Source organism: Muntiacus reevesi, chromosome 7 (assembly GCF_963930625.1).
Source record: "Muntiacus reevesi chromosome 7, mMunRee1.1, whole genome shotgun sequence".
In the NCBI taxonomy this organism is placed as follows: Eukaryota; Metazoa; Chordata; class Mammalia; order Artiodactyla; family Cervidae; genus Muntiacus; species Muntiacus reevesi.
Window position 1 is genome coordinate 80,854,366 of NC_089255.1, and position 21,307 is coordinate 80,875,672.

At 45.9% G+C, this 21,307-nt stretch overlaps 1 protein-coding gene across 3 annotated transcripts in view; it reads right to left on the reverse strand.

Annotated features, from left to right (window-relative positions):
• DPF3 (double PHD fingers 3) overlaps window positions 1-21,307 on the reverse strand; it is a 277,562-nt gene that overhangs the window by 26,064 nt on the left and 230,191 nt on the right. The window contains exon 10 of one of the 3 annotated variants that reach the window (XR_010663959.1): window positions 17,698-19,341. The exons of the other annotated variants lie outside the window; for them this stretch is intronic. The gene's annotated coding sequence lies outside the window, so the exon portion shown is untranslated. Of the gene's footprint in view, window positions 1-17,697; window positions 19,342-21,307 lie in introns of those variants that run through there. 3 annotated transcript variants of the gene reach the window in all.

Consider the following 21,307-nt stretch of genomic DNA (forward strand, 5'->3'; position numbering starts at 1 on the left):
TGCCATCTTTAAGAATGACAGCAGAAAGACTGCTCACGACTGCCCCAGAAGCACCCCATCGCCACGGTCAAGGGCAGAACTCCGCGGCTGAGATGGGTATGGCAAGTCACAAGTTGCTTTGTGGATGAGGCCCCAAGTGGGCTAATCTAAACCCATCAGGGTTCAGGTTCTTACCCATCAGGGCGCTCTCTACCCAGTCTCTCAATCTCCTTGAAGATCATAGTCTGCTCCCCTTCTTCAACACACATCCCGAGAACCCACCTCTTTCACTCTCCTGTCCTCAGGGAGAATTTTTCCTTTTCCTTTGGAGAACAAAGACCTCAGAGAGGACATATTAGTTGCTGGCCCGCCCAATTCCTCAGGCCACCGCAAGGCTATTCTGCTGACCCAGGGGCTCTCCAGCTTCAGAGTACTCTGGAGAGGGCTTAAACATGCAGACCCTGAGGCTGGGTCCTTGGGCTGCACTAGATGATCCTCTGCTTCCTAGATTCTCCCTGAGGCTCTTGCACACAGCAAGCTATGCCATGATGCAGCCGTGCAGGACCATGGGCAAGTTTACTGGCTGCTCTGACCTTGAGTCCATCTAGGTCAAATGAGGGCTCCAAAATCTTTCCTGCCCACCTTATCTTTCTATTTTGAGGACTACAGTGATAGGGTATGTGCTCCTGCTTTGCTAAAATGGAAAACATTCTTTCCCAAGGCAAGGTTTTCCCACTCTTCAGCTTTGTCTTGGCACTTACAAATAAACCTCTATTCCCATTCCCAGAAACTCTGTATTTCTCTCAACCTCAGAGCCTACTGTCAACATACTCTTAAGTGTTTCAGGCAGTCCTGTGATTGTTGGATACAAAGGACATCAATTCATACTGGCCAGTGTCCAGACATAAGCTGTCTTTCCAAGAGCAGTTCTGTTTGCCACCGACCTGGGGGTCTTGTGCATAAACAGGAGGCCTTAGCCTCCTCTCAGCAGCCGGAGAAAGACAACGCACACTCCGTCTCCAAGATAAGGCCTTTCAGACAGCAACACACTTAGAATATCTACTTTGTGTTCTTGTAATGAGAACAAACACAAGTGCCCATCCCAGTGTCTGTGGGACTGATCTGACTGGGGTAGAAAAGACATAAGATATCATTTCCACTGTGTCATCATGAATCATTGAGGATAGCTGCAGCCTGATTAAACTGGACTTATTAAAAGATGAGTGACTCCAACAACCCCAGAACAAGCATTGCTTTTCACCATTTACTATTTTAGTGTTTATTCAATTATTTTTAAGAGGGATATACCTGAGCTAAAATCAAAACAGCACAGCTAGCAATAACCAGCTTGGTTCTAACTTACTGAGGATGCCATCAATTCATGGGTCAAGCGTGCCAACACATTGACTTCACACTTCGTACCACTTATCATCCTCTAGGTCACCACTTCTTATAAGCCCATAGCCATCAACTCCATATCCATCCCTGAAATCACACCTTTGCATTTACCTGCTCATCCTTTCTCCCTCTCCCCAACTCACCCTAACTCCAGATAAGTGCAACCTTCCACAGTCTTCATGCTGAACCCAGGTATAGAAAATCACACCACTGAGCTAATCAGTCTATACTGAGTGATGACCACAAAACTTGGCAAACCATTCTCCCACATTGTTTCAGCTTCTCAAATCTCCCAGACCTCATGGCCCTTCCTCACACTCTTCTTGTTGACTTATACATAGAAAAAAAAAATACATAATAAGAATAAAACTTTCTCATCTTCTCCACGTGCTTCCACCCACCGCCTCGCCCCTGTGCCCCTATACTTGTCTTCCTCTTGATACCAGGAACAACTCTCCCAGCTCCTACCTGTACCTACAGCCCGACTTCTCACACCTTCCTGGGAACTTTATTCCTTCTATAATTCCCTCTTGAAACATCAATTTCTTTCTTTCTAGTCAATCGTTCCGCCAGCATACAAATATGCTGGAAGAATGGGGAGGGGGAAATAAAAAAAAAGAAGAAGAAAGTACAGTCTGTTTGTAGGACATATAATAAGTTAACCTTACAGATGCATTCCAATATACATTGCATACATGCCTGCTCAGTCACTTCAGTCATGTCCAACTCTTTGCGACCCGGTGGACTGTCGCCTGCCAGACTCCGCTGTCTGTGGGATTCTCCAGGCAAGAATACTGGGGTGGATTACCATGCCCTCCTCCAGGGGATCTTCCCAACCCAGGGGTTGAACCCAGGTCTCCCACATTGCAGGTAGATCCTTTAGCATCTGAACCACCAGGGAAGCACCAATATCCATGAGATGCAGTCAAATACTGTTCGACGCCACTTATACCAGATACCTAGAATAGTCAAACTCCTAGAGTCAGAAAGTGCATTGGTAGATGCCAGGGGCCAGAGGGTGGAGGCGCTGGGGAGGGGGATTGGGGACTTAGTGTTTAATGGGGACAGAGTTTCAGTTTAGAAAGGGGAAAACTTCAGGAGACAGATGATGGTGAGAATTGCACAACAATGTGGATACCCTTAGTGCACTGAACTGTACAGTTAAATGTGGTTTAAACTGTGTGTTTTATATTCTGTGACTTTTATCACAATAAAAAAAAATCTAAAAAATCCAAATATGCTAGAAGAGCACCCATCTCCCAAGGAGACCCTGACTGAGCATCTCCCTCCATCCAGGGCGCAGGTCCTTCTCCTCTTTTTAGCACAGCTCCTTGGCAGGGCCTGTGCTTCCACCGTCCTGGATACTTTCTCCTCAGCACACTCACCTGCCCTCCTCCCTTCTCCCCACTGCCCTTTCTCAGTCTCCTTTGCCAGATCCTCCTCTTTACTCCAGACTCTTTTCTTTATCTAGTTTGAGTCAATTCCCTCAAATATCATCTCACACTTGTCATTCCCAAATTGATATCTGCAGCACAGACCTCTCTGCTGAGTTCCAGACTCATATGCCCACTGCCCTGGTGGTGGAGAACCCGATAAATAGAAAGTAAGAAAGAATTAAAATGGCAAAGGACCACTGTGGGAAAATTCTCATCTCCAGGGGTGGCACAGATCCCGCAGGGAGGAGGGGAGCCCGCAGCCAGGGGGCTTCTGGGGGTGGGAGGTGGAACCCACAGCAAGCAGAAAGGCGGATAGCACCAGCTTTCAGAACTGCCAGGATGCATTTCAGCTCATGAATAAGAAAAGAAGTCTTCACAGGTTCCAGCATCATGAGAACAGAGAGGAGAGAGAAAGAGTGAGAAATGGAAGAATTAGTCGATGCTGGGGGAAGGACAGGGGAAGGAAGAAAGGAGACACAGAAAAAGGTGGGCGACAACGAAGAAGGAAGCTAGAAGGAACGAGTAAGAGAATGAAAAGAAGAACCTAGAAAAGAGATTTGGGTCCTTGCTTATTCAGGAGACACAACCAGAATTCTAGCTGAATTTTTAACAAGATGCAGAAACTCAATTCTCTGAGTCTTCCCTAGAGGGATATCAGTATGATTACTACTAATGGCTACCATTTATCAATGTGCTTCCTGGGTGCTAGGCACTCTGAACACAGGTCCTCATTTAATTCTTAAAACGACCTGCGACTCGGGTGTCACTGTCCCCATTTGATGGAACCTAAAGCTCAGAGCAGTGAGGTCATTAATTCAGGACCACCACAGGCGAGATGCCGACCACATCTTACCCCAACCTCCTCTCGGGTAACCACTGGGCCACAGGAAACAGGAGTGGCGAGAGACCTTCTCCTGACACACGCGGTCGGGGCTGGGGGTGCGATGAGCAGCCCCCCAGGGTGCACTGACCATCCAGCCGAGGTCCTGCTTCCCTCTCCACCACCAGCTGTCCCCTGAGGGCTCGGCAGGGTGGTGTGAGGATGTGGTGGGATGGCTTGACCCAGCCTAGCAGCTAATCTAGGATGTGGGATTAAAGCAGTCCCGAATTATCCCAGGGCAAAACCAGGTCAGGCCCCCTCCAAACCCCACCTTCACAGAGTTAAAGGTGAGGAACTAGAAGGGCTTAAAGGGCAAAGGAGTTCATTTGCTCCCTGAAACCAAAAGGGGGAGAAACAGAGCTGAAAGAAAGGGGCAGCTGGAAGCGGGGGAGAGAGTGCTCAACTGGGAGCACTCGGAGTCCAGAGTGTCATGCCCGCCGGCCCCCGGGAGCTCTGAGGTCTCTGCAGTGACTCTCCCGTGTCTCCATTTCCTTCTCTTTTGGATCAGGTCTGAGGCCTCTGCACCCAACAGCCTAGGACAGGGCAACAACAGGGACCAACACAAGCTCGTCTGAAACGAGCCCAGAGGGTGGGACAACGGGGCCTGACTCTGGACGTCAGGGCTGGGAAAACAGAAAAAGTCTCAAATCTCAGCAGGTGTGCATTCTGCAGGTGCCCAGACCCACTGGGAAGATGCTTGTCTACCTCTGACCCAGCCGAGTCTCCATCTGCCTCTTCAGCCAGGGATGAGGTGGACGGAGTGGAGGGGAGTCACAGGGGCGAGTGGACAGAGAGGATGGAGGCGGCATCTACACCTCCATGATTAGCAGTCATGCTGGGGAGTAGTTGTGGGGGCAGGCATATAAGCTGCCACCTCCCCTCCACCGATCCCCGTAACAGTGCCTGAAACTTCTACCACTGAAGCGACCCCAGGGGCTTAGAAACCTGACCTCCAAAAGGCCACAGTTAAAATGCAAACCAGTCTCTCAGATAGGAGAGGCTGATGTCAGATTTCTGACTTGCTCCACCCGAGCCTCTGACTGTCAGCACCAGAGTGAACCTTGGACCACCTGGTCCAACCCCTTCTTTAGAAAATACAGGTTGGATGCATGAGACAGGGTGCTCGGGGCTGGTGCACTGGGATGACTCAGAGGGATGGGATGGGGAGGGAGGTGGGAGGGGGTTCAGGATGGGGAACACATGTACACCCATGGCGGCTTCATGTCAATGGATGGCAAAACCAATACAATATTGTAAAGTAAAAAAATAAATAAATAAAACTGAAAAAAAAAGAAAAAGAAAATACAAGGAAACTGAGCCCCAAATGGTGAAATGATGGGCCCCGGGTCGCAGGGCATGGCGGCAGCGAGGCTGGGACCCTCACCCAGGCCTACTAGGTCTTTTCACAGCATGGGTGGGCCCCTGGGAACATCCCCCTGAGGGGGGCTGGCGTCCTGCTTCCTGGCGCCCCTCTCTCATTCATTCACCACTGCAAACAAGAGCCCCTGGGGCCTCACCAGTTGACGCCTCCCAGACTCTGCCTTCCGGAAGGATTGAATGCACATCGGAACCCCGGGGCCAAAATATTCCTGGGTACCACTAACTCTGCATCCAGATCCCTTTTCAACAGACTCCTGGGAGGTAGAAGTTTCCAGAAGGGATAGCTCTAAGGCTTTCACATACGGGGTACTCTCCTCAGAAACATTCCTTTGTTGGACAATGGGAATAAGGCAGGAAGACAGGGGGATGGAGGAAAAATGTAATTTTTTTTAAAGGCCACATTCTCACTAAAATGGCACCCTGGAATTTTCAAGATCCTCTGACCAATACCAGATTGGATTCCTTAGTTACAAAGATGGAGATTGAGTTTCTTTGGAAGCTGGTCAAACAAATGAGACCCAGGGGTCTTAAAAAAAAGTAATGAAAAGTAAAGAAGTCCAAGGAATGGAGAAGTTCCCTGCCTAGAAGTGAGAGGGAACTCTCTACTCCCCTCCCAACAGGTTTGCAGTCACCTAAAATGGTCCTACAGAGCTGCCCGGTACGAGGAGCCTGCCCAGGGCAGCTGGCTCTTTGCAACTGCCCAGTCTGTCCTCTACTGGGAAACCTGCATTCATTAGCATATGCCTAAACCCGCAATTCTGGCCAGCCAATGGGTAACAGGATTCCCAGTGAGGATGGATTCTCCCTGGAGCCAATGGGATTCTGGTTTCTACAGAAAAAAGTCAGGTTCCCGGAGGAGGCTGGAGGAGAGGAAGAAGAAAGAAGAGAAGCTGAAGGAGGGAGGGGGAGAATGTGGAGGGAAGGGGAGAATGTGGAGGGTGTCCCTCCCTGGACAATGGTTAAAAAGGAAAGAAAAAAAAAATGGCAAGAAAGAGCACAACCTTTGAAATCAAATAGACAAATGCCTTTGCCAAATTTGGAGCAAATTAGTATTTAACTTTTCTCCACTTCAGTTCCCTCAGCTTGTAAAATGGGCCCAATGTCACAGGTCGTTAAAGGAGGTAAGGAAATTAGAGAACCAGGTGGCTCTAGTGGTAAAGACTCATCCTGCCAATGCAGGAAACACGAATTCAATCCTAGGGTCAGGTAGATCCCCTGGAGAAGGAAATGGGCAACCCACTCCAGTATGCTTGCCTGGAGAATTCCATGGACAGAGGAGCCTGGCGGTCTACAGCTCATGGAGTTGCAAAGGGTCGGACACAACCGCACGCACACACAATGGTGTGTAGTTGGTGCTCAATGAGCCTGGTCTCCCTTCTCTCCTCAGCATCCAAAGCCAGCCCCACCTGGTCCCAGGAAAAGCCCAAGGCGAGACTCTCGCCCAGTGAGCCCTGGTCAAGGCACAGGGGCCTTCCAGGGAGGAGGGTGATGGTCCCAGTGGCGATAGGCTGACCCATTTGGCCAATGGTCCTTCACTTCCCTCTCTTCACATTCTGGGAGCCCTGGAGCACTCTTCCCCCAAATGAGGCATGCAGCAGAAATGAGCTGTGATTAGCACAGCAGAGAGACCAGGACAGTGGGGAAGCAGGGGGGGAGCAGCTGCAGACTTTCCTGGAATTAATGGAGAGGGAGCAGGGAGGGCAAGTTGCCGTCTCTGATGCTCTGTCTCCCTGCGTCAATCACCAGGCAGAGAGACTTCTCCAGAAGCCAACCTTCTCAACCTCTGTGGGGCCAAACCCACGCTCGGGCCTGCCTGTGATAGACCTCACTCACCATTAGAGGCAGGTCTGGGGTGTTCTCTGCAAGGCACTCAGCGAAATTTCAAGCCAGTTTGTAGGTGTTATAGGTGGATGCATGAAACTCCCAGAACATCGCTCTAGAGGCAGTTAAAACTCAGCCCCGGAACACTGGATACAACAGATTCCTGGCAACGTTACAGTCTGAAGGCAGATGAAGGGGAGAGCAATTTTGAAATAGTTTGGTGAGACAGTGCTGTATGAGACCCAGGTGCTACATCAACACTGGGGGATGGGAGGGGAAGGGGTAGATCCAGAGGCTGCCATCCAATCATTTTTCCAGGGAAGGTGCATATTCTTCTATTATGGGTTTCAATTTTGTGCTGTCAGATAATTTTTTTTCCTTTTTTTATCCCCCACTGTGTGGCATATGGGCTCTTAGTTCCCCAACCAGGGATCAAACCTGAGGGCCCTGCAGTGGAAGCACAGAGTCTTAACCACTAGACCACCAGAGAAGTCCCAAGATTACAATTTTTTTTTTTTTCTTTTTGGCCACACTGCACAACTTGTGGGATTTTAGTTCCCTGACCAGAGATCAAACCTGGAGCCTTGGCAATGAGAGAGCAGAGCCCTAGCCACTGGACTACCAGAGAATTCCCCAAACCACCTTATCAGTCCAGGGCTCTTCCACCTTTAGCTGTGCCTAAAGCCGAGGCAATTGTCACTCAACATTACAGGCGAGTGACAAGCATGCAAATGCACTCATGGAAATATCAGAAAGAAAGACCTGGAAGCTCAGTCTGGGCCCTCCCACTTCTGTGTTGCTTTGGCCAAGTCATTTAACCCTTCTGAGTTTGGGTCTCTCATCTGCTAAGTGGTCCAGGGCTAACCCTGTCCAGGGTGCCAGGAGAATGTGATGCCTGTGGCTTAGGAAAAGCCAGCCATCCTTGGCCACTGTGGCCCACGGTCTTTGGACTCATAATCCATATTCCTCACACCTGGCTACAACTCTCCCAGTCTTGGGGGTCAGTGAGAAGCCCATCAACAAAATGAAGTGTGGAGTACAAGCCTGGGATAGAGGCATGGAAGTGGGGACAGGAGATTGCAGCCTCACAACCTCTTGATCCTCCAACATATAAATCAGCTAAGGATGTCCAGACAGTGGTACCAAAAGGAGCTTCTACACCCAAACAAAGGCCATGGCCAGAATCCAAGCCTGGGTTCCTTGATTTTCCTCACTGACCTTTCAGTCTAAAGGGTACCTATGCAAATAAACCCTTTCTCTAACTTGACTAGCAAGACAATTTTAGATTTTGATCCCAAATTTCAATTGGTTTCTAGATACAAAGCTCTCTTGGGCCAACCAGCCTCTCGGGATATCCCATCAGTTCAGTTCAGTCAGTTCAGTCGCTCAGTCGTGTCCGACTCTGCGACCCCATGAATCACAGCATGCCAGGCCTCCCTGTCCATCACCAACTCCCGGAGTTTACTCAAACTCATGCCCATCAAGTCGGTGATGCCATCCAGCCATCTCATCTTCTGTCATCCCCTTCTCCTCCTGCCCCCAACCCCTCCCAGCATCAGGGTCTTTTCCAATGAGTCAACTCTTCACGTGAGGAGGCCAAAGTATTGGAGTTTCAGCTTCAGCATCAGTCCTTCCAATGAACACCCAGGACTGATCTCCTTTAGGATGGACCGGTTGGATCTCCTTGCAGTCCAAGGGACTCTCAAGAGTCTTCTCCAACACCATAGTTCAAAAGCATCAATTTTTCAACACTCAGCTTTCCTCACAGTCCAACTCTCACATCCATACATGACCACTGGAAAAACCATAGCCTTGACCAGACAGACCTTTGTTGGCAAAGTAATGTCTCTGCTTTTTAATATGCTATCTAGGTTGGTCATAACTTTTCTTCCAAAACTCCTCTCCAAATGCACTGCAAAGCAGTCAGTAGTATAATAGCAGGTTCTCTGGTTTCAGGATATACTTAGGGAAAATGCCTACAAAACCATTTGATACCAAGCAAGATGAACCTTTCATCAGCTGGACAAGCATCACACAGAAGACAAGATACACTAGGATTCTGTTACAGGTCATTTCGAAGGAATTCTGGTCGCCTCTTTTCCCCATAAGCATTAGGATCCTACAGTCAGGACAGGGTCAGAGGTAGTCTCGTGGGAAGCATGCACAAACCCAAACTTCTGGACATGTGCAGGGGGCTATGCTCACATAACCATCTTAAACACCCCTGACTTCCTCCCATTCCTGATTTTCACTTGCTGTGGATCAGGCCCCACCACAATGCAGATGCTACTTACATTCCTTAGTCTTCTCACTACAGCCCAGGACCTCCCCCACGCCCTTCAGGCTCATCTTTATGCTGGCTTCAAACCTAACGTCACTGGCGCCTCTGAACTTTTGTTCTGGCATTCCCCACTGTTGCCATCAGCTGCCCGCCTTCTCTTTGCCCACCTGACTCTACTCATCTTTCCGTGAAGACCTACTTCAGCCTGCACTCTGCTGATACTTAGATTTTGCACCAACTTGGCACAAAATTAAGTGAATGCATGAGACAAGTGCTCAGGCCTGGTGCACTGGGAAGACTCAGAGGGATCGGGTGGAGAGGGAGGTGGGAGGGGGGATCAGGATGGGGAACACATGTAAATCCATGGCTGATTCATGTCAATGTATGACCAAAACCACTACAATATTGTAAAGTAATTAGCTTCCAACTAATAAAAATAAATGGAAAAAAATAATAAAAAAATAAAAAAAAATTAGGTGGTCTTGTCTTAAATAATATACTAACCACCTGTCTCTCCTCCTCATGAGCAGAAAAGATATCTTATACAGTGAATAGAGTCTCAGGGCCAGAAAATTCTCAATTAGAAATAGCAGACACTACCAGTTGTTACTACTTATCAATTCCATCTCCCTGAGCTCCAATTTCCATTTCTGTGAAATAGGAATAATAATCTTAAATTGAAAGGACTAAACATGGCCTTCACAAGCTAACATCTATAGGAAGCCCACTGGTGACTAACACATAGTGTCACTCAGGTGTGTCTGACCCTTTGTGACCCACCAGGCTCCTCTGTCCATGGAATTCTCTAGGCAAGAATACAGGTGTTGCCATTCCCTTCTCCAGGGGATCTTCCCAACCCAGGTCCCCCACATTGCAGGCAGATTCTTTACCATCTGAGCCACCAGGGAAGCCCTTACAGCACATAAAAAGTATCCCCCAAAGTTTGTTTCAATTCCCCTTTGCCCCTCTTCTATGTCCTGCAAAACCTAGCACAGTATTGCCACACAGAAGCCATTCGAGAAATGTTTGATTAATTGATCAGTAGCATAAAACAAGCCAATAACTAGAGGGTCATTATGCAAAGTAACAGTATGTGGTCAAAATGCATTGATCTATTTTTCAATTATAGATGAAAGGTTGATGTCTGTGGAGGGAAAACGATCTATTTTAACTAAAGGAGTTTTCAAGATTTCAAACCACCAGCCAAGTTGAAGTTTCTGCATAAGTGTTCATGCTAGCAATTCATCATGCTCCTCCTCCACCCCTTCTTACACAAGTCACCTCCATTCCCAACCTCTTTTATACTTCTGGACCACAGAAAGTTGACTTTACACACTAAATGCAGTACAATCCTTGCTACTTTAAATCAAACACCGAACAAAACTAATCTATAGCTCTTGTCTAAGTTTAGAAAGCATCCTGATCACCCTCTTCCAAACAGAATTTTTATATAATACATACAAATATAAAATTAACCTTGTCTTCTAATAAGACCTTTCTTTCCCCACCAAGCTGGAGAGAAGAGAGTACAAAACCAGGAATGTCAGTGAGGTCATCAACCAAAGTCCAGCTGAGAATAATTTCCAGGCCCTATGAGCAACTTTGAAGTCCATGCGCCAAGGGTGACACTGGTCATGGTGGGGTCCAACCACGTGAGAAATGGGAATTCAGATGGAGTTTCAGCAGAACCGTTTTCACTTAGTGGCCTTTTGGCCTTACTGTCCTTTTCTGCTGCTTTTCACTTCCTTTTTCCCATACTGGGTGTTTCTCTGAAGAAAAATGTCTCTTGCCACCACATTCACTCTCCAGCTGGTGTCTCACACTATCAAAACAAGAAGAGTCCTCATACAAGCTTGGGACCTTGCTCCAGGGTGCATGGGAGCAAAAGTGTATTTTAGTTAGCAGTCACAATATGCATTCATGAGACTAATTTTTCCCTTGTCTCCCACTCCCTGGTGGTGAGTCAGGCACTCACTCTTTCAGGTTGCCCAGCTGTAATTCAAAGCATTGCAGAGCCAGGTGGGCCCCCAAGAGGTAATCTGGTTCATGCCCCTAATTCTACGCAGGAGAAATGCTTGACTAGCAGCGAGTTCTATTCCAGCCTCAATTGTAAAAAACCCATGATGGCAAAAGAGGTTCGTCAATTTGTTCAAAGGCCCAAGGTGTTCCTCTTGTCCTCTCTAGAGACCAAAAGCATCTGGTCAGTCTCTTTTTTTCTCAATGATACAAGTGATGATGGTTATTAAATGACCCGTTAATCTCTTCCTCAAGTTAAACAAGCCCAAATCCTTTAACCTTTTCTTAAAGGGTTTATTATCCACCCCTTTAAACTTGTTGTTAATAATCTTTTTTGTACCTTTTGGTTTTTCCACAGTTATTTTCAGCTAATTTGAACATGGTGGTATCAAATATTAAACAGGGGGTGGAAAAGTACTTCCCAGCCCTTGCACATTATTCCCAATATAACATATCTTGGTATCATGCTTACTTAAAAATAAACAACACGACACTCCTTCAGCGAACATTCCACTAGGACTTCCAGATCCGTCTCAGCTATGATTATGTCTTGCCAGGTGATCACTGATAGCACAGTCAACATAATCGTTATCAGTCAGATTGGTGCTAAATCATTGATGACCACTGTTATCACCTCCCAACCAAGTATTTTCTACTCTGGTGTAAGGAAATATCTGGGGTAAGCACAAAAGGGAGGGTGCTGCTCACACCATGTTTAGGTAAAATATAAACAGGATTTTCTTTTATTTATTTGTTTATTTTTAATTGGAGGATAATTGCTTTACAATATTGTGTTGGTTTCTGCCATACATTAACATGAGTCATAATAGGATTTTCTAACTTTTGGTCTGAAGACTCTTTCTCCTTCCAGTCTATGCCTAAAAACTGACCAGTGGGTGAACTCAGAGACGTGATCACAGGGCAAAGCTTACAGCAAATGGAGCAAATATACAACCTGTCCAACTCAACCCCTGTCTCTTTTAAGGAAAATTGCAAATAAGAAGGGGAATTTAGCAATAAGCACCACTAAAAGGTATCCTGGGATCTGAAAGTTGCGTATGTTTCCAAACAACTGAGCTTCTTCTAGTCAGGGCTAAAGAGGACACCATGGATTAACTTGGCATGGATGCTGCCACTTAGCATGACTAGCTCATAGGCTACCCTTCAGGATAATCTCCTATTCAATTTGTAAGGTTTTAATTCAATAGGATATCTAGCATCAGGAATCTTATCCACCATCCAAGGAGGGAAATGATTTCTCATCAGTTCTTTGGGGATGTGAAGTTAAGAAGGTGGGGGAAGTCTCCTGATTCTGAATATGACCACAAGAGTCTGAGTTCTTAGGAAGAAAGGTATTGCAGTAACATCCTCAATACCCCATGATTAACAATTTCAGAGAGCCACACAATCACGGAAGAGTCAGTAGTCACCAGAGAGAGACCATTTCTCTAACTGCAGCAACTCCACGCCTTCCGTATCAGGTTCCACTAAATGCCCTTTATCATTTATCTGATACAGATGACATCTGTATCATCACTGCCTACGTTCACCAGGCCCGTAGGCACCATCTGCACAAATCTAACTATTTTAAAGTTGACCTTTTTTTCCTACTTAAGTTACCAGAGATGAATAATATTAGTCATCATGTCCCCAGAGTCACTATTATATATGACTAGTACATAGGCTGGTTGGATTATTGACAGATTCTCTAGGTAAGCTCTTCACTGTTGTAGTTTGTATTCAGCACTCACACTGGAAATTCTGGTAGACAGCTCTCTAAAATCTTGTGATGGAATTTTTGGCTCTGAAACATTTCTTCACATAGATCTCAATACAGCAGACATTGCTGACCCTGGAATGCACTCCTAGCCCTTCACCTGATGATTTGAAATTCTTCTTTTCCTCAATCCTGAGACCTGGAAAATACCTTAAAAATTATCACCACCCAACTTAACAGTATAATAGTTGCTTTCTAAATCAGGATCAGCAAACAAAGGCCCCTGAGTCAAATCTGGTCAGCTGCCTATTATTGTAAATAAAGTTTTATTGGAACACAACCATGTCCATTCATTTACATACTAACTCAGGCAGCTTTCATGCTACAACTCCAGAGCTGAGTAGTTGCAATAGTCTGAACTACAAAATCTGAAATATTCACTGGGTCTTTATAAAAAAAGTTTTCAAACCCTCCATTATAAACCACAAGGAAAACAAATTGCTTATTCGGAATAATCTTCTTTCCACCCCGACAAAACAAAACCAAAAAACAACTGTGACCTAAGTGACTAGTTTTTGCATACAGCTTTGCATAAAACGGGCTTTCCTGTGGCTCAGATGGTAAAGAATCTGCCTGCGATGCGGGAGACCTGGGTTTGATCCCTGGGTCAGGAAGATGCCCTGAAGAAGGGACTAGCAACCCGCTCTAGTATTTTTGCCTGGAGAATCCCATGAATGGGGATCCTGGCAGGCTAGGCAGTCCATAGGATTGCAAAGAGTGGGACACAACTGAGCAACTACATATTTTCTTCACTTTCACTTTGCATAAAATCTGGTTTGACTTTCTTACAAAGTGTCCTCTGAAATAAGATACATAAAAGATATAAAATACTTACAAGGGAAATCTAAATAAAAATTCTAGAATTAGAATAATAATATATAAAATATACATAATATGTTGTTTTTCAGCCTCTGAGTTGGATGCAACTCTTTTCGACCCCGTGAACTGCAGCATGCCAGGCTCCTCTGTTCTCTACTATCTCCTGGAATTTGCTCAAATTCATATCCATTGAGTCAGTGATGCTATCTAACCATCTCATCCTCTACTGCCCCCTTAATATAATATAGTATCAATATACATTATATAAAAAAATATAATTATACATAATATATATATCCCCCCAGAATTTTTGTTATTTAAATTTAAAAGTATTTTACATCTCATGATATATGATATGAAGTCACTTCAGTCATGTCCAACTCTTTGCAACCCCATGGACTGTAGCCTGCCAGACTCCTCCATCCATGGGATTTTCCAGGCAAGAATACTGGGGTGGGATGCCATTTCCTTCTCCAGGGGATCTTTCCGACCCAGGGATCGAACCTGGGTCTCCCACATTGCAGACAAACTCTTTACTGTCTGAGCCACCAGGGAATCTCATATGTAACTTATTTCAGATGATACTTTGTAAGATATCATATATGTATAAATATGTTTTATTTAAATCAAAAGAAGTTGTGAATTTGCTGGTTTGGGGATACAATAAAGTGAATTCGGTTCTAATCATGGAATAATTTGAAGTTCTTAGGAAAAAAAAAGGATAAAAGGAATGTGATATAACAGATAACTCAATAATAATGTGAAATAAAACCATATCTTTAAACTTACAGTTGTGCCCAGAGTTTTAAATGGGAGATCTTTCAGAGGGTTGGATGGGGGAACATTTTTTCCTGGAACCACATCCTGAATCCCTAACACATGATGAATAATGACCTAGCTCCATCCAGAGGGCCACCAAAGGACCATTCCCAGCATGTAACAGGTCTAAGTCAGGATACCACCAGACGCACTCACGGGCTAAGTCAAGGATCTGCTGTCGTGATGGAGTTTGGTCCAGGCAACCTAACCCCGACTTCTTCAACTTTCACCACCTGGCACCCCTTGGCAAGCTGCCCCAAAGCCTTCAAAGGGTATCTGCTACATGCTCGCATTTTATTTCATCCACACAAAGTGGATCTTCAGTGTTCTTAATTTACAACCAACATTTTAAAATAGGGAAATCTGCCAAATATTTTTAAATGTTGGCCCCTCTTGAAAAACCAGAGGACCTGGGCACCCTGGGATCACGTTCTTGCAGGCAGCACCCGTTGAGCTGTGGGAGCTGCCTCATTCAGAGCACAGGTGCTCTCAGATGCTCTCTGGCTCTCCATACCCGCCACCAGCCCTCTCTGTTACCCCTCTGTGCCCAAAGCTGAGCATAAAGGCTGCTCCGTCTCCCTGGCACTGTTCATTTTCTCATCCCTGGCCTGTTTTACTCATTAAAGATACCTGCCCTGTGGGCATCTGAATTCAAACCCAGAGCTAACTCTTCCTACAAATTAATATATTGGGTTGGCAAAAATGCTTGTTCAACTTTTTCCAAAACATCTTACAGAAAAATCCAACAAATTTTTAGGTCAACTCAATATTTCCTCAAAATGGATAAGGAAAAATGACTTCTTTTTCTCATTTTCTGGCTCACGTGTACACGTTCCCCCACCCTCCTGGTCAGTGACCACCAACAGACCGAAAGTATAGGTGTACTTTGCCAATAACAAACCGTCAGACATTTAGAAAAGGCAAGCCCTGCCTCATGACCTGCCATTAGAGACATTAGATTCTGCGGGGTCTCCTCTGTCCTTATTTACACTGATGCTACAGCTCCATGCTAGACATCTTGTCCCTAGAAGCATCCCAAAGACAGTCTCTACAGAGAAAGCCTTGGTCATGAAGTAAAACACACTTTATATGGGCTTCCCAGCTGGGGCTAGCGGTAAAGAACCTGCCTGCCCATGTGGAGCCAAGGGAGACTTGGGTTTGATCTCTGGGTTAGGAAGATCCCCTGGAGAAGGAAATGGCAACCCACTCCAGTAATCTTGCCTGGAGAATCCCATGGACAGAGAAACCTGGCGGGCTGCAGTCTGAGGGGTCACAAAGAGTCGGACACGACTGAAGCGATTTAGCACTAGCACAAGACACACTTTAGGTAGAAAGTATTTGCCCTTCGGAGTCAAAGTACCCTCTTCCAGGGTACAAAGTAGAAGAAGGATTTCAGGTGCAATCAATTCCCTCCTAAGAAGATATTTAAATCCCTAGGAAACCTCTGAATTCAAGCATCTCAAATCTGAGTCACTGTAGGAAGTGGGTGGGCTTCCCAGGAGCACTAATGGGAAAGAACCGCCTGCTAATGCAGGAGACATAAAAGATGCAGGTTCTATCACTGTGTTGAGAAGATCCCCTGGAGGAGGGCATGGCAACCCACTCCAGGATTCTGGCTTGGAGAATCCCATGGACAGAGGAGCCTGGCGGGCTACAGTCCATAGGGTCTCAAAGAGTCGAACACAACTGAAGGGACTTAGAATGCACACAGGAAGTGGGTAGTGTGTAATAAATGTTCAAAACTTCCTTTCTACTCCAAGTATCTATAAACAGATGAACAGATAAAGAAAATGTAATATATACATGCAATGGAATGGTATTCATTCTTAAAAAAGGAATGAATTCTGACATGTTACAATTTGGATGAACTTTGAAGATATGCTAAGAGAAACAAGTCTGGCACAAAAGGACAAATACTCTATGATTGTACTTAGATGAGGTGCCTCGAATAATCAAATTCATAGAGCCAGAAAGTAGAATGGTGATTGACAGGAGCTGGGGAGAGGGGGAAATGGACAGTGTTTAATGGACATAGCGCTTCAGTTGAAAAAGATGAAAAAGTTCTGGAGATGGATGGTGGGGATGGTTGCACAACAATGTGAATGTAATTAATGCTACTGACCATACACTTCAAAAAGTTAAAATGGTAAATTTAATATCATGTATATTTCACCCACAGTAAAAAGAAGAAAACCCTAAGGAGGGTATATTGGCGGGGGCGGGGGGGGGGGGATCCTTTTTACTGCTAGAGAAATGTATAAAATCCATAATGTCTAAAGGAAGATGGAACATGCGAGCAGCAGCTTCATAGTGTCCTGTTCCATCTCCACCTGGCCTGAGTGTGGGCTGGCAACGCTCAGGGGGCAAACCTGGCCTGAGAGGCTGGCCTGGTTCACTCTGACCTAGAGGGTCCATCAGAGAAGTGTCCACCTCCACACTCAAGGAGATACTTATCTTGGGTGGGGAGGCAGGTTTATAGCTGCACCAACTGGCATCCTGGGGAGGCTACACCACTACCTTCCAGGAAGTGGAAGCATTAACCTCTCAGCTTTTCCCAAGCACACACTGCATCGTGCATTATTATGCAAAACTACCTTAGCACAGGGTGTGACAGCAACATTGGATGGATATCTTAAGCCAGTACACATAACTGAGCTCTCCACAGCTCCATTTTGGCCACGGAGAGGGTGGCGGTGGCTGTGGTGATGGTGGGTGGGTAACAGCAATTCTGGACTCAAAGCTCAGATGCTGGGACCAACATCGTTCACTTTCCAAGTCACCACTTGTCAGCCAAGCCAGTGGCAGCCTCTGTTCTGGACTGTGCTTCTAAACAAAACAATAGGGCTCAACAGATCTGGGCATGCGAACGGGCAGAATCCTTTCAGGAGCCCCTACTATAGGACAGTGTGAAAGTTGAACTCATGGAGGATGAGGATGGAAAAGCAACACTTACAGAGATGCTATAGGAGCATTGGAAACAGGCTTTTATTTTAACCGAAACTTACACAAACTTGATACAAACCCTACATTATGCAAAACTTGATCACAATTCTACGCATGTTATAACTTGTGGGAGTTGGTTGGAGAGTGGATTATTATTATAATTATCATTTTGATAAAGGACATTTTCTATCAGAAAATGTCACAGAAAGGACAACAAAATGATTAAAAAAAAAAAAAGACACTCTTGGTGATCTCCCCCAGGGACGGGCCTTGAACAGACTGGCAAGAATTCTGTGCCCCTCCAATCTCCCCTCACTAAAGTGAAAGAGAGATTCTGGGGCTCAGAACCATCCCATTAACACTGTCACCCAAGACTTTTCCTGAGAGGAATATCCAGCGTCAGATGGTACATTGATTATTATGACTCTGCTTAGCAGTGAAGGAAACTCAAGAGCCTGAATGTGTAAGACCGGGAGCAAAACCCAGTGGCCCAGCCAGTCAGCCCAGCTCCTTCACTAGGCCACAGACACAATGTTGAATGTGTTTCATTGGCCACATTCACTTCCACTAACAGGGCCATAAAAAGACAGTTCACCGGCCTTTCTCCCCATCAGCAACTGAATGTGAGCTTTCCATCCGTCAGGCTGGCCTTCCTCGCCCTTGGGGACATCTAGAAGCCAGATCAGCAGAGGGCTCCCTTTGCAAATCTCCTCTAGGAGTTGTTAGGGAACAGACTTAATATCATCCCAGCAAATGCTTATTTTTCGTTCTCTTTTTTTTTTTTCTCCTCTCTTTCTCTTTCTTCACTGGGTTATTTTAAACAAAGCTGTCTGTGTTTAAATCTGTTGAACTTGCAGAGATATATTTAATCGCTGGATGGAATTCCTTTCAGAACCAGGCCTCATCAGACACGATAACCAGGAGGCAGGCTGCTTCTTGACATCAGATAAATGGGGCTTGCCTGGGGTGAGGGGAGAGTTTGTTAGTTTGACTGTTTTAGGGGGGAGCGGAGAGACTGCTGATAGCCCTTGTGGCTAATTTATTTCAGTCAAGTCTTAACACATAATCAAACACTTTCAATAGACTTTTGAAGAAGGAGAAAAAAAAAACTGATCACTCCTCACTTACCACTTCCAACTTGCAGAAATAAAAATACCTAAAGAACATACATGAATGGCTTTTTAAAAAGCCTGAGAGAGCAGAGTTGATCTTTATTCTCTTATTAAAAATGTGGGGTATTTTTCCTTAGAGTTAATATGCAGTCTTTATTTTACAGTAAGTCCTCTATTGATTTTCATGTCTTCACAAAAATTGCTTTTAACTTTTGAAGTTGAAGGTACTTTAAACAAAAATACTGTGCCACCTCAGCACCTTTTCTTTTAAATATTGAAATAAATAAAATAGTTTACTCTTTTTTTTTTTTCCTGTAAGTCTGTTTGTGTTCAGTTATTTCTACGGTAGAGCCATTCCAGTCTGACCTGGATATTTTCTCACAGATACTTTAAAAAAAAAATGTAATGGAGAATTAAAAAAAAAAAAAAAGTCTTCTTATTGCACAAAATGAGGCCATTCCCGAGACTTCTCTGAGCCGAGCTGAGTTGCACTGGAGGCTTGTCCACAATCCAGGCTCCTGTGTTGGCGGAAACACATGCGCAGGAGGGGGCCAGGCAAGGGAAGAGGAGAAGGAGGAGGAGGAAGAGGAAGAGGAGGTGCTGATTCTCGTGGCTTCTCTCCACCTTCTTCAGATACGGCTTGCTTGAAGGATGCCGGAGTCTCCAGGTCAGAGCGTTGACTGCAGAGGGAAAGGCAATGAAAGATAAAACAAAAAACAACAGCACAGGACAATTGCCTAAAAAAGAAAGATTTCAATTTAAGGAAGTGGTGGAAATGAATTGGGAAAAAAAAAAAAAAATGGAAACAACTGACAATTTGCCACGCGAATGAGGGCACAGCTATGGACAACAAGCACCAGACTAGCTGTCTTTCGTGCCTTCTTCATTCAACACCAGGAGCTCAACATCCGCCAGGAATAGGAGGGATCAGCTGCTCCTGGGCAACAGAATGAGGCGAGAAACAGGGCGTGGCTGGATTTTTAATTCCTAGGTGGTGTAGCAGGCAAAACTGGGTATCAGCAAAATCTGTACTTTTTTCTCCTCTACTTAGAAATGAAACAATCTTTTCCCTGTTGAAATACTCCAGAAGGATCATTATGATAGAATCTGTCACCTGTCACTTAAATGGAAATGAGTAGCATCTATGGTAGTCATAGTAGTCACAGCAAAGCCCAACTGTTGCCCCATTTGATCTAAGGCCAAAAGGACACTGCTTCATGCAAACGCTCTCATCCCCAATCCTGCCCCAGGGTGTCAGAATTACTCAGAGAGAGAATCAAGCCAAGATATCTGTTCCAGTCCTCAACTAGCCCAGTGATCCCCGGAGTCAGCCTTGGAACGTGGCGGCAGTTCAAACCAGGTGGGTCCCTTTAGCCTAGATGGGAACCAGCCGGGCAAGGATTTTGCTTCTAGCTGAAATGAAGTCTGCCAGGTTATTTTGGTCTTTGGAATGGAATAGTCGGCACAAAGGAGTAAGCAATAAAACCAAGGACTATCACATTTCACCCCAAGGAGCAGTTCCTGAGGGCAGAGATGGGTGTCCCCATGGTGTCCAGCTCACTCTGAGTGGTGAGAGGAGGGGTGGGGAGGGTTCAACTGTAAAGTGGCCAAGCCAGCAGGGAACAAAGTTCAAAATCAAATGAGCTAAAAAAAAAAAAAAAAAAAATCAAATGAGCTGCTCAGCCTCTTCCAAGTTGCACCTCCCCTTCCCATCCCCCATCGCTTCTGGTACCCAAGGCATCACTGGTCAGGTGTACAGGACTGGATTTGCTGCACTTCCAAAGCCAAGACTCTATCCATCCACTGATGCTTTCAAAGGGGAGACTGAGAAGGCCTCATTTCCACCCGGTGCCAAGCCTTCCCTACACCCCTGTTCCTGAATCTTTCCTCTGTATCCATCCCATCCGACTGTCCCCTTCTTGGCTCTGCTTCTCTGCTGTCCCTTCCCAGGCTCCCCTCCTCACCCTCCCCTGTGCTCATCTCTTCACTGTTCCATCTCCTCCAGCCCCTTCACTCCAGCAACAGAACCAGCTGGCCTTTCTCCAGAGCCCCCAGAGAGTGCTTGCCAAGCTGGGCATCCATCAGACTTTCACCTTCTGCCAGGAGTCTTCCAGTCCCTCCCCCAGTGGCCCAGATCCCCACCCACCCAGCCTTGTTTCATTGCTTGCTTGGTGAGTCTGTCGCATAACCATACCCCACATCCTTTCCTTTTCCTCAAATTTCTACCTATGACCCCCCAACACACACACACACACACACACACACACACACATTCTTCTTCTGCCCTAATTAAGCCACCTAGAAAGTAGTTGGTTGGTTGCCAACCTTATGCTCCTACATCCATTTTCTCTTTCTGGGCCAAGTGCGGGCCACTGGGAATGTCCTGCTACATCTGTCTTCTGCTCTCAGCCGCCTTCAGGAGGCTTACTTTCCATCACTCCACAGATCTCCTACTTGCCCCTCACCCCATCTTCATGTCCTCATTCTCTCTCCGTCCCCCACCGCCTCCACCATGTCACTGCCTTCTGTGATTTACCTCCTTCACTTGGCCATTGGATACTGTGTCCAGCTATGGCTTCAACTTTTCTGCCAAGAAAATTTCTTGAGCATCCACTGTGCATAGAAGGAGATGCTAAATCCTTCCAC